The sequence below is a fragment of the Dermacentor albipictus genome, chromosome 5 (genome assembly GCF_038994185.2).
Source record: "Dermacentor albipictus isolate Rhodes 1998 colony chromosome 5, USDA_Dalb.pri_finalv2, whole genome shotgun sequence".
Lineage (NCBI taxonomy): Eukaryota > Metazoa > Arthropoda > Arachnida > Ixodida > Ixodidae > Dermacentor > Dermacentor albipictus.
This window is the reverse complement of record NC_091825.1, coordinates 91658143-91668765: the sequence shown is the minus strand read 5'-3', so window position 1 is coordinate 91668765 and position 10623 is coordinate 91658143. Positions and strand designations below refer to the sequence as shown.

Here is a 10623-nt window from a genome sequence, read left to right as displayed (position 1 = left end):
CCTCTCGGTGGCTGGTTACCGAAAGCGTCCGAAGAAATTTTTCAGTCGGCTTCCCTGCCGAAGCATGACAGCGGCGATGCTTAACGGGGTGTCTAATTCTTAGGAAACGAGCAAAAAAAGAAAAAAAAAGAATAGCCTTTTCAAACGTTTAGGGACCCATACCACTCGTGTCAAAAGAGTAAGGTGTAACAGCACACATTCACAACATTAAAATTCAAAACTTACAACACACAATGGCACTCCACTACAATAAAAATTCTACACCATACTATACGGGCGTTTTCGCGTACATCCCCCAAATGTATGCATCTTTCGAGGCCGGGCTTCGAACCCGTCCACTGCAGCGCAGTCTTTGTGAGCTGCACCGTGTGCTCCGAGAAAGACACGTAATCTGTGAAACGTTTCCCACGTCGTTGTCTTGTAAATAGTTATAGAAGTACCTGTCGCATGCAAGAAAGATAATTAAATGTCTCGAAGAGGCATAGAAGTGACCGATGGTTTACTCACCTCCACCGTGCTCTCTTGCCACATGCAAGAGTAAAAATGTCTGCACCTTTATTCGTGCTGGCTTGCTGCATGGCTGACAATCTTATCTTGAAATATGTAAAGAAATTTTCGCTGTTTCACCCAAAAAGCGAAGCACCGATTGCGATAGCAATTAATTTGACAGCTATTCAAAGCAAAGTTAGTAGTCCTATCGGCTACGTAAATTGCAGTAATTATTCGCTTACTAACTAAATTAACAAGCACGGTGCCACGCGCGCACAGGCGAACATGAGTAGATATCGCTCAATGGCCGATGACATTCGCTGTCAGAACGCTGGTGTGATGAACAGTGGTAGCAGCGGTGAGTGCACGCGTCTTCGAAACTTGAGATTACGCGATCTTCCACACTAGGTATCCGAGAACACAGCGCACACGAAGCCATAAGTAATAACGGCTCTTGTAGCCTTCACTCTAAAAACTAGGAAGGGTATCGCAGGAGTGAAACGGCCGGTTCACTCTTCAAAGCGTCGTTTTACTCTCGCAAAATGCCGAGGAGAGTGAAATGCATTGTTCACTCTCTCACCAAGGAGAGAGTAAAATGTGCTTTTCACTCTCCCCTTCAGAGAGAGAGTAGAATGCCCGTTCTACTCTTGCGGCAATAGAGAACAATATATTTCGCTAGAATAGCAGCTTGGGCTTGTTGGTTTTCCATCCTGCTAGTAACAGCGCAAAATGTAGACAAGGGACGAGACAAGAAGACACCACAAGCGCTGGAAATGTATTTCGCTAGAATAGCAGCTTGGGCTTGTTGGTTTTCCATCCTGCTAGTAACAGCGCAAAATGTAGACAAGGGACGAGACAAGAAGACACCACAAGCGCTTGTGGTGTCTTCTTGTCTCGTCCCTTGTCTACATTTTGCGCTGTTACAAGCAGCATAGAGAACAAAACGTAGCGTAATCTTCTGCTTCAACTGTAGGTGGCTGGCCCCGAACATGGCAATGTTTCATTCATGCACGCTGAGCAAAGAACACATCGTTTTGCTTCTATAGAGAACAGGCCGCCGCAGCTCAAATGGAACTCGTAGCGAGCGCTCTACTTTTTCACTCGGATTTGCTCCACCGCGCGCGCGCGCGCGCGCGCTCAAGATCGCGGAACAACACAGCACAGGAGAAAGGTGATCCGCAGCATAGGAGCTGCGATTGCCAGCCAACGAAGATCGTGTGGCAGCCATCTCGCGTCGCCACCAAAACACGACAGTCGTTCGTCATGCCTTGGATATAACAGCAAATCCTCCACGGTAAGTGCATTCTAACTTAGGTGCACATTCTCCGTATATGTCATGCTATCGCCAGGAAGTCGTCGCTGCGCTTAGCCGACGCGATTGACAAAGGACTAGGCATACGCGCTGTGTCTCTCGATGTCAATCGAAAAAGCCAGTCGTCGCGATAACTGCATGTGATTTTATCACTTTGCCGTTGTCCGTAAGAGCTTTAAAAATCGCAAACGCTGCCAGAACTATGGTATGTTCAATAAGACACCAGGCGAGAGGACGCTTAAAATGGTTCGTTCACCAGCCCGTGATTCCGAGCCTATGCGGAGCGTGATTAGCGTGCGTTTTGTGTGTTTGAATTTATTCAGTTTGGCAGTCTGCTGTGTACGGAACGCTGTTGAACTAAGGAATCACATAACAGAAGGCGTCGTTTTGATGGCAGCATGCTTTTTTATAAGTAAACCGCGCGCTTGACGGTGTCTCGCGCAGGGGGAATCTGCGACCACTGAAGTTACGTGCAGCACCAGTGCTAGTTGGAAACTTTGCCGCAGGCATTCAGCTGCATGCTGCAAGAGGTCAGTTGGGCGCGTTATCTTGAACTTACTGAAAACACATGAGGAATCCATTTTTTATGCTGAAAAAAGTATAAACCCCATATAAGCGATCTTGCGCGCGGCAGCTACAAGCGACGCGATGGAGATGGCTGTCGCGTTCGCTTGTCGCCTACAAGTCGTACTCCGTGCGAGCGACGATATTGAGCGACGCCTCCCCGGTGTTGCCGGCATGAGGGCTGCAATCATGCGTGACGCGTGCTTTAGTAATTTACGTTGATGTATTTTACGATAAAAAGTAGCATAAAATATTTCCGGAGGTATTGCCGTAGGGTCTCATCCTTACACGTATAAAAATTGAATCATTTGCTCGTTCCGCGCGACAATCGGTAGTATTTGAGCGATGTATACATCCAGTTCTGTCTTCGCGCTATTGGCTAGTCGCTCATAGCACTTTCGGGCGACGAGCGATGATTTATAGATTTCCAGAACCGAGCCATCTGTTCAAGCGACGGCCCGTTTTGTCGCTCGAAGCCGTCGCTCGTCGCCGTCGCGCACTAAATCGCTCTCACAGTGTTTATCCCTAAGACTGAACTGTTTTTGCTCATGTATTGAAATGGTGTGATTATAGGTAGGTCTGGTTTTGTCTCCTGTTGCGGTTTTCGTGCACGGTGCGAAACTGAAAGGATGCTTATGTCTACGAACTCCGTGAATTGTCGAGCAGCTAGTTATGCATCGGCATCGAATATAACGGCTGCTATTTGGAATTACAATTACAAGGGTGCTTTGCATACGCTTATTGTTTTGGACATGCCTGTGCATTTGCTAATATGAGTTGGCGTGTCAGAGTTATGTCATTTGAATAGCTAAATCAGCCTTCCTCTGGGGGTTACAAGCGTAATGTGTGCATTTTGCTATTGCATGGCAGATCAAAATGTGTTTATCGCTTGAAAATTTTAGTATAGAAATAAAATATCAAAATAAAATGTTGCTTTAATTCCATGTTACCAGTCTGTCGTACACAGAACAATAGGTTGGTGTAATAAACTAATAACTGCGGTTTAACTGCAACTTTTACATGCCTTCAAGAATCTAAAATGCTAGATTTCAAACTGCAGCAGTAGTCGGCTCTGTCAAAAATGAACTCCATTGCGCACCTCGTACATGAAAATAAGTTCACGCCTTTTAGTAAGCTTAGATGCAGGCCGCAGTGAACTTTCTTTTTAGTATTGAAATGTGGGTAAGCTTGCCATAACAAGCCTTGTTGCCCTTTTTTATAGGCACATCCATATATCCATTGAACTGAAAAACAATATTTTCATCCCTACTGAGCATCATGTTTGCAGCTATAATCCTCAAATTATGGCTTCAGCAGTGGCACAACCAGGGATGGTGCGGGGGGCACACTGGGCACGTGCTTAGGATGTGTCACAAGTAGTGTTTGTGATACACCAGACTCATGACAGACCTATGATGTCTGAAAATGACCAATATTCTATTCATTAGCAGGAGTATTCTAACATTTGTGCTGAACGAGGATGAACTGTCCGTTATTTCTTTTTTGTGTAAATCTAAAATTGAAGTTAATTTAGCAGTTGACTGTTGCAGTTATTTGGATGTTTTGCATGCATTTCACTAAGAAAACTAAGAGCTAAGACTTTCTTTTATTGCCATGGCCTTGACTGTCTTGATGTTGTTTTGCACCATGCCCTTGTGTTGACTGTTGCATACGATATTTTTCAGGCACCCGCTTTATAGAACACAAGAAGGCAGCTGCAAGGACACGAGGATGTGAAAGAGCCAGTGCAGCGTGACTTCACGTAGTGCAGTGCAGCCAATGCCAAAAAATCTAAATACATTGGCATGCAATTTGGACAAGAAAACTAGTATGTGGGTATATTGGGTGTACCATTTGACCAAATGTAAACAAAATCAAGATACAGTATGTTACACCAAGATGAAAATTCTCACGTGCTCCAGGCAGTTATCTTAACATGGTATACTTATGTAATGTCTCCGATTGGAAAGTCAGATCAAGTATGCTCTCTGGAGACAAACACATAGCAGCAAGCGTCATTGAAAAGTTAGAGATGTGTTTTAAAAAAGCTGATTAGTTCTGAGAAGTGACTGCTTTTTGTCTTGCCTCTCAACAGATAGATCCATGTGATAAAAAATTGTTGTACAATGAAATTGCATATTTGCTTAGTGACATGATACATACTTGCAATGAGCACGGTGCCTGTGTTTACTATAAAAAGCAACAGCCCATGCATGGTTAGGTTAGGCCCACTACAACATACAGGCATGGGTGATTGGCGCTTTTTTTTTATTTCTGTGTCGTGAGGTTTATTGACATGCGTATAGGCGCAATGGCACGCAGTAGGGCTAGTACAGAAGGGGGGGGGGGCAGATATATGTAGCCCACTGTACACGACACAGGGCAAAGGAAATCCATGTTCAGCAACTATGTTAAATGCCATGTGCGTAAATTTTACAACGCTACTCATTCGAAGGGTGCACAGGTGCATATTGAAGAAAAGCTTTCCAGGGTATATAATTTAGTGCGTAATTTACACTAATTTTGCTCTAACCACAATTTGAATATACTGCACGGAAAAACCTAGAGCGAATTAAATTGTGTGTCAGCTTCGTGTGTATACATATAGTCTTTCCTATGCGTTAGGTTTTTCGCGTAATGCATTACTAGTTGACAGCCTATCTTATCATGTGTACTCTGTTTACATTACAGTTGTTTATTTACTCATAGTTTTGCAACTTATGAAATGCCGGTGTATATATATTTTCAACATTTGACATAACCCTGTGCATTTTGTAGGGACAACCCAGGACGTGCATTTCTCAGCACGCCGTCAACTGCCAGAAGTGACTCGAACACAGGCCACCAGTAAGTGGACATCAGTTGCAATTTCACATTATGCAGTTGGCTGCTGCCTTGTACTGAGGCTTTTTTTTATGAGATGGTGGTGTCGTTCTAATGTACATTTTGACCACAAAGGTGCGATCATGTCTCACAGAGGCATATATGGTTGCTATTCTCTGCGAGGGACGTGTTCTCATGTTCGTGAAATATTTGTGTTTGGCAGTATTGTCGCCCAATGAGTCAGATATAAACGATGTAACTCGCCACTGCCGACAAGTAGTTGCGAGAAACACAATATATTATGACGCTGTAAAGTTATTTCATTAATTCGAAGGAAAATTTTGCAGCAGGAAGAAAGGTTGCTATTCCAGGTAAACATGTCTTTTTCTCACAAGTTATTTAACCAAACTGTGGATGCGTGAAATTCGTGACTTATGAATAGATTTTAATTCATCCTTTAGTAATGCTTCTAAAAGAGACTAAAAATAGCATGTGACTACCTCTCCAATCAGCAGATCATACACTTATAGCCATAAGTGGTAGTTCCATGCAGTCTCGCACTCTATATAACCTTTCCTTTCAGCAGCATTGGAACTGGCGGCTGCGTTTTCAGAAAGAGTGCACTTGGCACTGTATATGTATGTGTGAATTCGGTTTTCTTTGTATGTGTCGGCTCACTGACACAAACAGTGCAGGAATCAGTTGTACCATGAGGCTGACGGCGCCTTCTGCTGCTAGAAATGCGGCACTTCATATTTTATAGTACTGCATGACATTTAAATCAAAGCTAGCACATCAAATGATCAAGAAAACTAACCGCTGTTATAGCTGTTTTCCTCAAAGAAAGCTTGTCATTTATGGGCTGTGTTAATCTGAGCTCTCCACCGATGTTTCAGTAGTATTCTCCCTTAGTGAGTGAGAGATTGGGGGCAATTAATCGTGTTAGTCTTTAAATGGTGTCCTAATTATGTGTATTTGTTCCAACAAAGTTGTCTAGATTACTTTATTGTGTAGTGTAAAGCTTATGAAACCATCAGCAACTAGTGAGTTGCTAACATGCATATGCATTTGTCACTACACAGGTGGCACTTGGCTGTACCACTGCAGTGCTGCGGAAATTGCCAGCACCAGCGGCTTTGCAACAGCTGTTTCACAGCATGTCGGTATGTGCTGATATATAGTTATGTTGGGATGGGTTAGTAATATGGACCACTGCTACTCTGTATTGTGACAGATCCATGTGATAAGTGATGTAATGGGCTCAGTGAAAACCTGTGAATGTTTTACTATGGTACATAAAAAGGCTGTCCTTTTCGTCACTGGAGCAGGGGAGAAGAGCATGCAGGCACTCCTGAATGTACATATATTTCAAAACATGAGAGACCTATATATATATATATATATATATATATATATATATACACACACACACACACACACACACACACACACACACACAAACACATACAATTATACTAAAGGCAGAGACATTCCATCTTTCATTTTGAATTGACTTGTACAGCACAAAAATACAAAACAGACCACAAAGAAGCCCGCATGTAAATAGGTTTGATACACACAATAATTCAACAGATTTGATACTTCAGGTGTGCTATTTTACGGAAGGGGGAAGGGAAAGGGGAGAAAACCAGAAAAAAGATTGGAGTGGAAAAGAAAGGAATCGTGCCAAAAAGCATGAGGAACATAGTGCAGCCAGGATCGCCAGCAGGACATTTAAAAAGCACTCTGATAAAATTACATACAGGGCAACCTTACGTATTGTTTGTTTCAATCAACTCAGATCACATGCAGCCATTTTTGCAATCAAGTTGTTTCCTTATGTCATGAGGGAATGATGTGGGCCCAAAAAACTGTTTAGAGCTGAAGGATTATGTTCCATGCTAGCCTCATTACCTGCTTTTTATCATATTGTTATCAGCTGCTTATGTTAGGGACAAAAAGTAAGAGTACGAGCTTTTTCCTGATTCGCCATTCCACACAACATGTCTTTGTGACTAATGTACATGCAGATGATCCATAGATGTAAAATATTCAGTACAGTAGAATCTCATTACAAGATACACTTGGTTGTAAGAGACATCTGAAAATGGTTTGGTTGGTTTTCCAATGCTTGCCACTTTAACAACACTGTACACAAGAGACACCTTTGTTACCAACGACTTTTTAAGTATTCACTACTGCGAAGGGACACAACCCAAACACATTCACTTCATGCACCTTGTGTGCTGTGAAGGGCGTAAAGATCACGCAATTCTCACACAAGTCAATTGCGCATGTCCCTTAAGCATGAACTAGAAAAGGAGGGCAACGAGGACAGTGCAGGGCAGAAAGTGTCAACAGTTGAAGCTGACGAGCGTCTAAGAGCACCTCAAAGGCACTGCAAGCAACAAGGCTTGCAAAGTGAAGTGTTTAACTTCCAGAGGTTAGGAAGGAAGCTAACACAATCTACAGTCACTAAAAAGCTGTGAATGTTTTCTTTAAAGGGCCCCTAAACCACCCAGGTTGAAATTTAGTTGCGGTGTTGCAGTTGTACATGTTAAGGCAACGAACACGTAGCCACGAGAATTTTTCGAAACGGTGCAGTAATAGTGGAGCTACGTGTTTGATTATCGAAAAGTAGTCCCCGCTCATTTTACTCTTTCATCTGGTACACGCCATCGGGACAGTATCGTCTTTTCCTCGCCTAGTACACCTCCAAATGTTACGGGACAGGCCATCACCAACGAGCTCTGTTGCTGCCACGCAGGCCCGTCGTCCTGCGAGGGGTGGCGCTAATGACCTCGCCATACAATGGAATGTATGGTGACTCTAGTTGAAGAGCCTCATAGGGAGACCCTCCTGTTGGCGTTTCTGTTCTTTGCCCCCATTGGCTGCCCACAATGGCATCGCGAGCAACGCGACGAGGAAGAAGGAGTGTGTATTTGCTTGCAGGCCTTGCCGGCAGTCATACACTTTCGTTCGACCACTCGACAGCACCGGAAACTGGTGACATCATCAGAGACAGCCTGGTGATGTCAGGACAAACTGGGAGGTGCAGGATAGGTCCAGAGAGGCGCACGGGGTCGTTTTCTTCATTTTGTGGTGCTCCCACAGGTGCTACACACTGTAGCGTTTGGCGTCGTCAATTGTGACGGCATTCTGATTTTGATGCGTGTGTTTACTTGAAATGTTCAAAAAATGTCGAGAAGTGGTTTAGGGGCCCTTTAAGCCACCCTGAGCAATTATTCCTTCAGATATATCTAAACATACTTTAGTGATGATGCATAATAAAGTGATCTAGTCTGGCTCCTCACTGTTTTAAAATTTTTCGTTTCAAGAGACATGTTTCCCGTGCCTCTTGAGTATATCTTCTAATGAGGCTTAACTGTAATGTACACACACAATTGTGTAACTCCTCCTGCAAGTATTATTCAATAAGCCTGGTCACTGATGTGCAAAGCTTGTGGTTAAGTTTTGATGTCCATACTGTTTAGAGCTATGTTTATTAATTCAGGCTGTTCTTATTGATTCATCGATGCAGGAGACAATGCCTACGAAATTATTGGCCCGATGACGAGAGCCCTCAAGGGGCAAACAACATCTCTGTTGCAGAAGTGAGCCCGATACCACCTGAAGTTACCATGACAGGTGGCACGGCAGCAATAGATACAGAGACGGCCATGTCTACTGCAGCTGCAACAGTGTACGAGGCAAGCAGCAGTGTGTCAGCATCAGCAGCAGTGTCAGAAGGAACCGCACCAGGCCTGGTAGAGCAACATGTGTGTTATCAATGTGACTTTTTTGTAGTGCATACAACTCATTTTCTCAACATACAAAAGCTTTTCACCACGACTGTGAGCCAGTGTTCTTGTGCAGCAAGTGCAAGACTAAGTGAAGTGTTATAACACGGTACAAGCATCACTTTAAGATATGCAAACATATTACAGTTGTTGCCTCCCCAGCCAGCCCACATAGCGACAACAACGTGGAACACATGGTGGGACACACCTCTTCCCCATTAGAAGATAGTAGAGACTGTCAGTGTTGTTGCTAGATTAACTGGTCTTTGTAGGCAACTAGAAGGACAACACAGGTGTCATAAGATTGTTGTTTATGTTGTTATTGAAAAGGTAAAATAGAAGTTTGATGCAGCTGAAGTGCCAACTGATATTGAGCAAATCAAAAACAACCACCTGAGAAACAACACTATCGAAATTTGAGTATCTATGTGCCGCCAACTCCGGTAAGGATGGCATAGGACAGAAGTGTGATGAAAATCACACAGACACTGCTGTTCCAGCACTGGTCACAGTGAGCAGTGACTTGTAGGGCAAGAGTCAACTGAAACGAACATTATAGCATAGTGTCATGCTCCCATGTGACCACTTTCCATGTTATTTTGCATGATACAGCTCAACCTTCAGAAACGAGACTGCAACTTGTCTGTAAAAAGCTTTCACAAAAAATTATTCATAACACTATTAACACAGCAGTATCTTCTTTTTTTGTGGGTTCGAGGTTCCCGGGTGTCCATTAATGCAACAATTCTGGAAAAAAAGAACATGTGTCGTACTTACACCTTTTTAACAAGTACGAGGGGGACAGAACTTTTGTAGTCATGCATCTTCATCATACTATCAAGTTTTTAAATGACTTTTATAATTATTATTACCAGTTATACCTGAGTGCATTGTATGCATTTAGCAGGTGTAAAATCAGGTCAGTTGGATCAGATGCCTTATCTGCAAGGGAGCCCTATATTCAAGAAATGTGAATTAAGATAGGTACGTTAGAGACGCAGTCTTTCAGCACTTTATTGCGTGTAGTTTAAGCATTGCTCAATACTTTTGTGGACGGCAGTTTCAACCGGCACAGCACTGCGATTTGTCACGGTCACGTGTCTTCAAAGCGGTGTTTACCATTTGTGTTGATCTGTTTGTGTGTTCATAGAGCAAGTTTTTAATTTATTTTTTTCCACATTCTTGTGCTTGCACTAAGCTTGTATAAGGCAGTTACAAAATGGGCGTCACTATAACGAACTGTTCTGTTGAGCTTACACTTGCAAATAATAGTGTTCAGATGGCCGCACTTCTATGTAGGTGCACCAATAGCTTTGTGTATGTTCTCATGTTTGTATAAAGCTTATATAAGCTAGTTACAAAATGTATGTCACTAAGCATTGTGATATTCTTTAAGGAACTGCTTGGTTGGTTTTACACTTGCAAATTAGTATTGAGGCGGTGGTATGTCCATGTAGGCCCACTGCTAGCTTTCTGTGTGCTCACGTGTTTGTATTAAGCTTTTACAAGGGAGTTACAGCATGTACGTCACTAAGCACTGTGATATTTTTAAAGAACTGCTTTGTTGGTTTTACACCTGTGAGTAATAGTACTCGGGTGGCACTAGTCATGTGTAGGTACACAGGGACCATTTGT

At 43.1% G+C, this 10623-nt stretch overlaps 1 long non-coding RNA gene across 1 annotated transcript; it reads left to right on the top strand.

The window, feature by feature from the left end:
- The first annotated feature begins 1696 nt into the window (after window positions 1–1696).
- On the top strand, window positions 1697–10287 carry LOC139060537 (uncharacterized). Its single transcript, XR_011514903.1, has 5 exons — window positions 1697–1783; window positions 4051–4193; window positions 5144–5212; window positions 6271–6351; window positions 8730–10287. It is a non-coding gene; the product is annotated as an uncharacterized lncRNA (long non-coding RNA).
- Window positions 10288–10623: the final 336 nt, after the last annotated feature.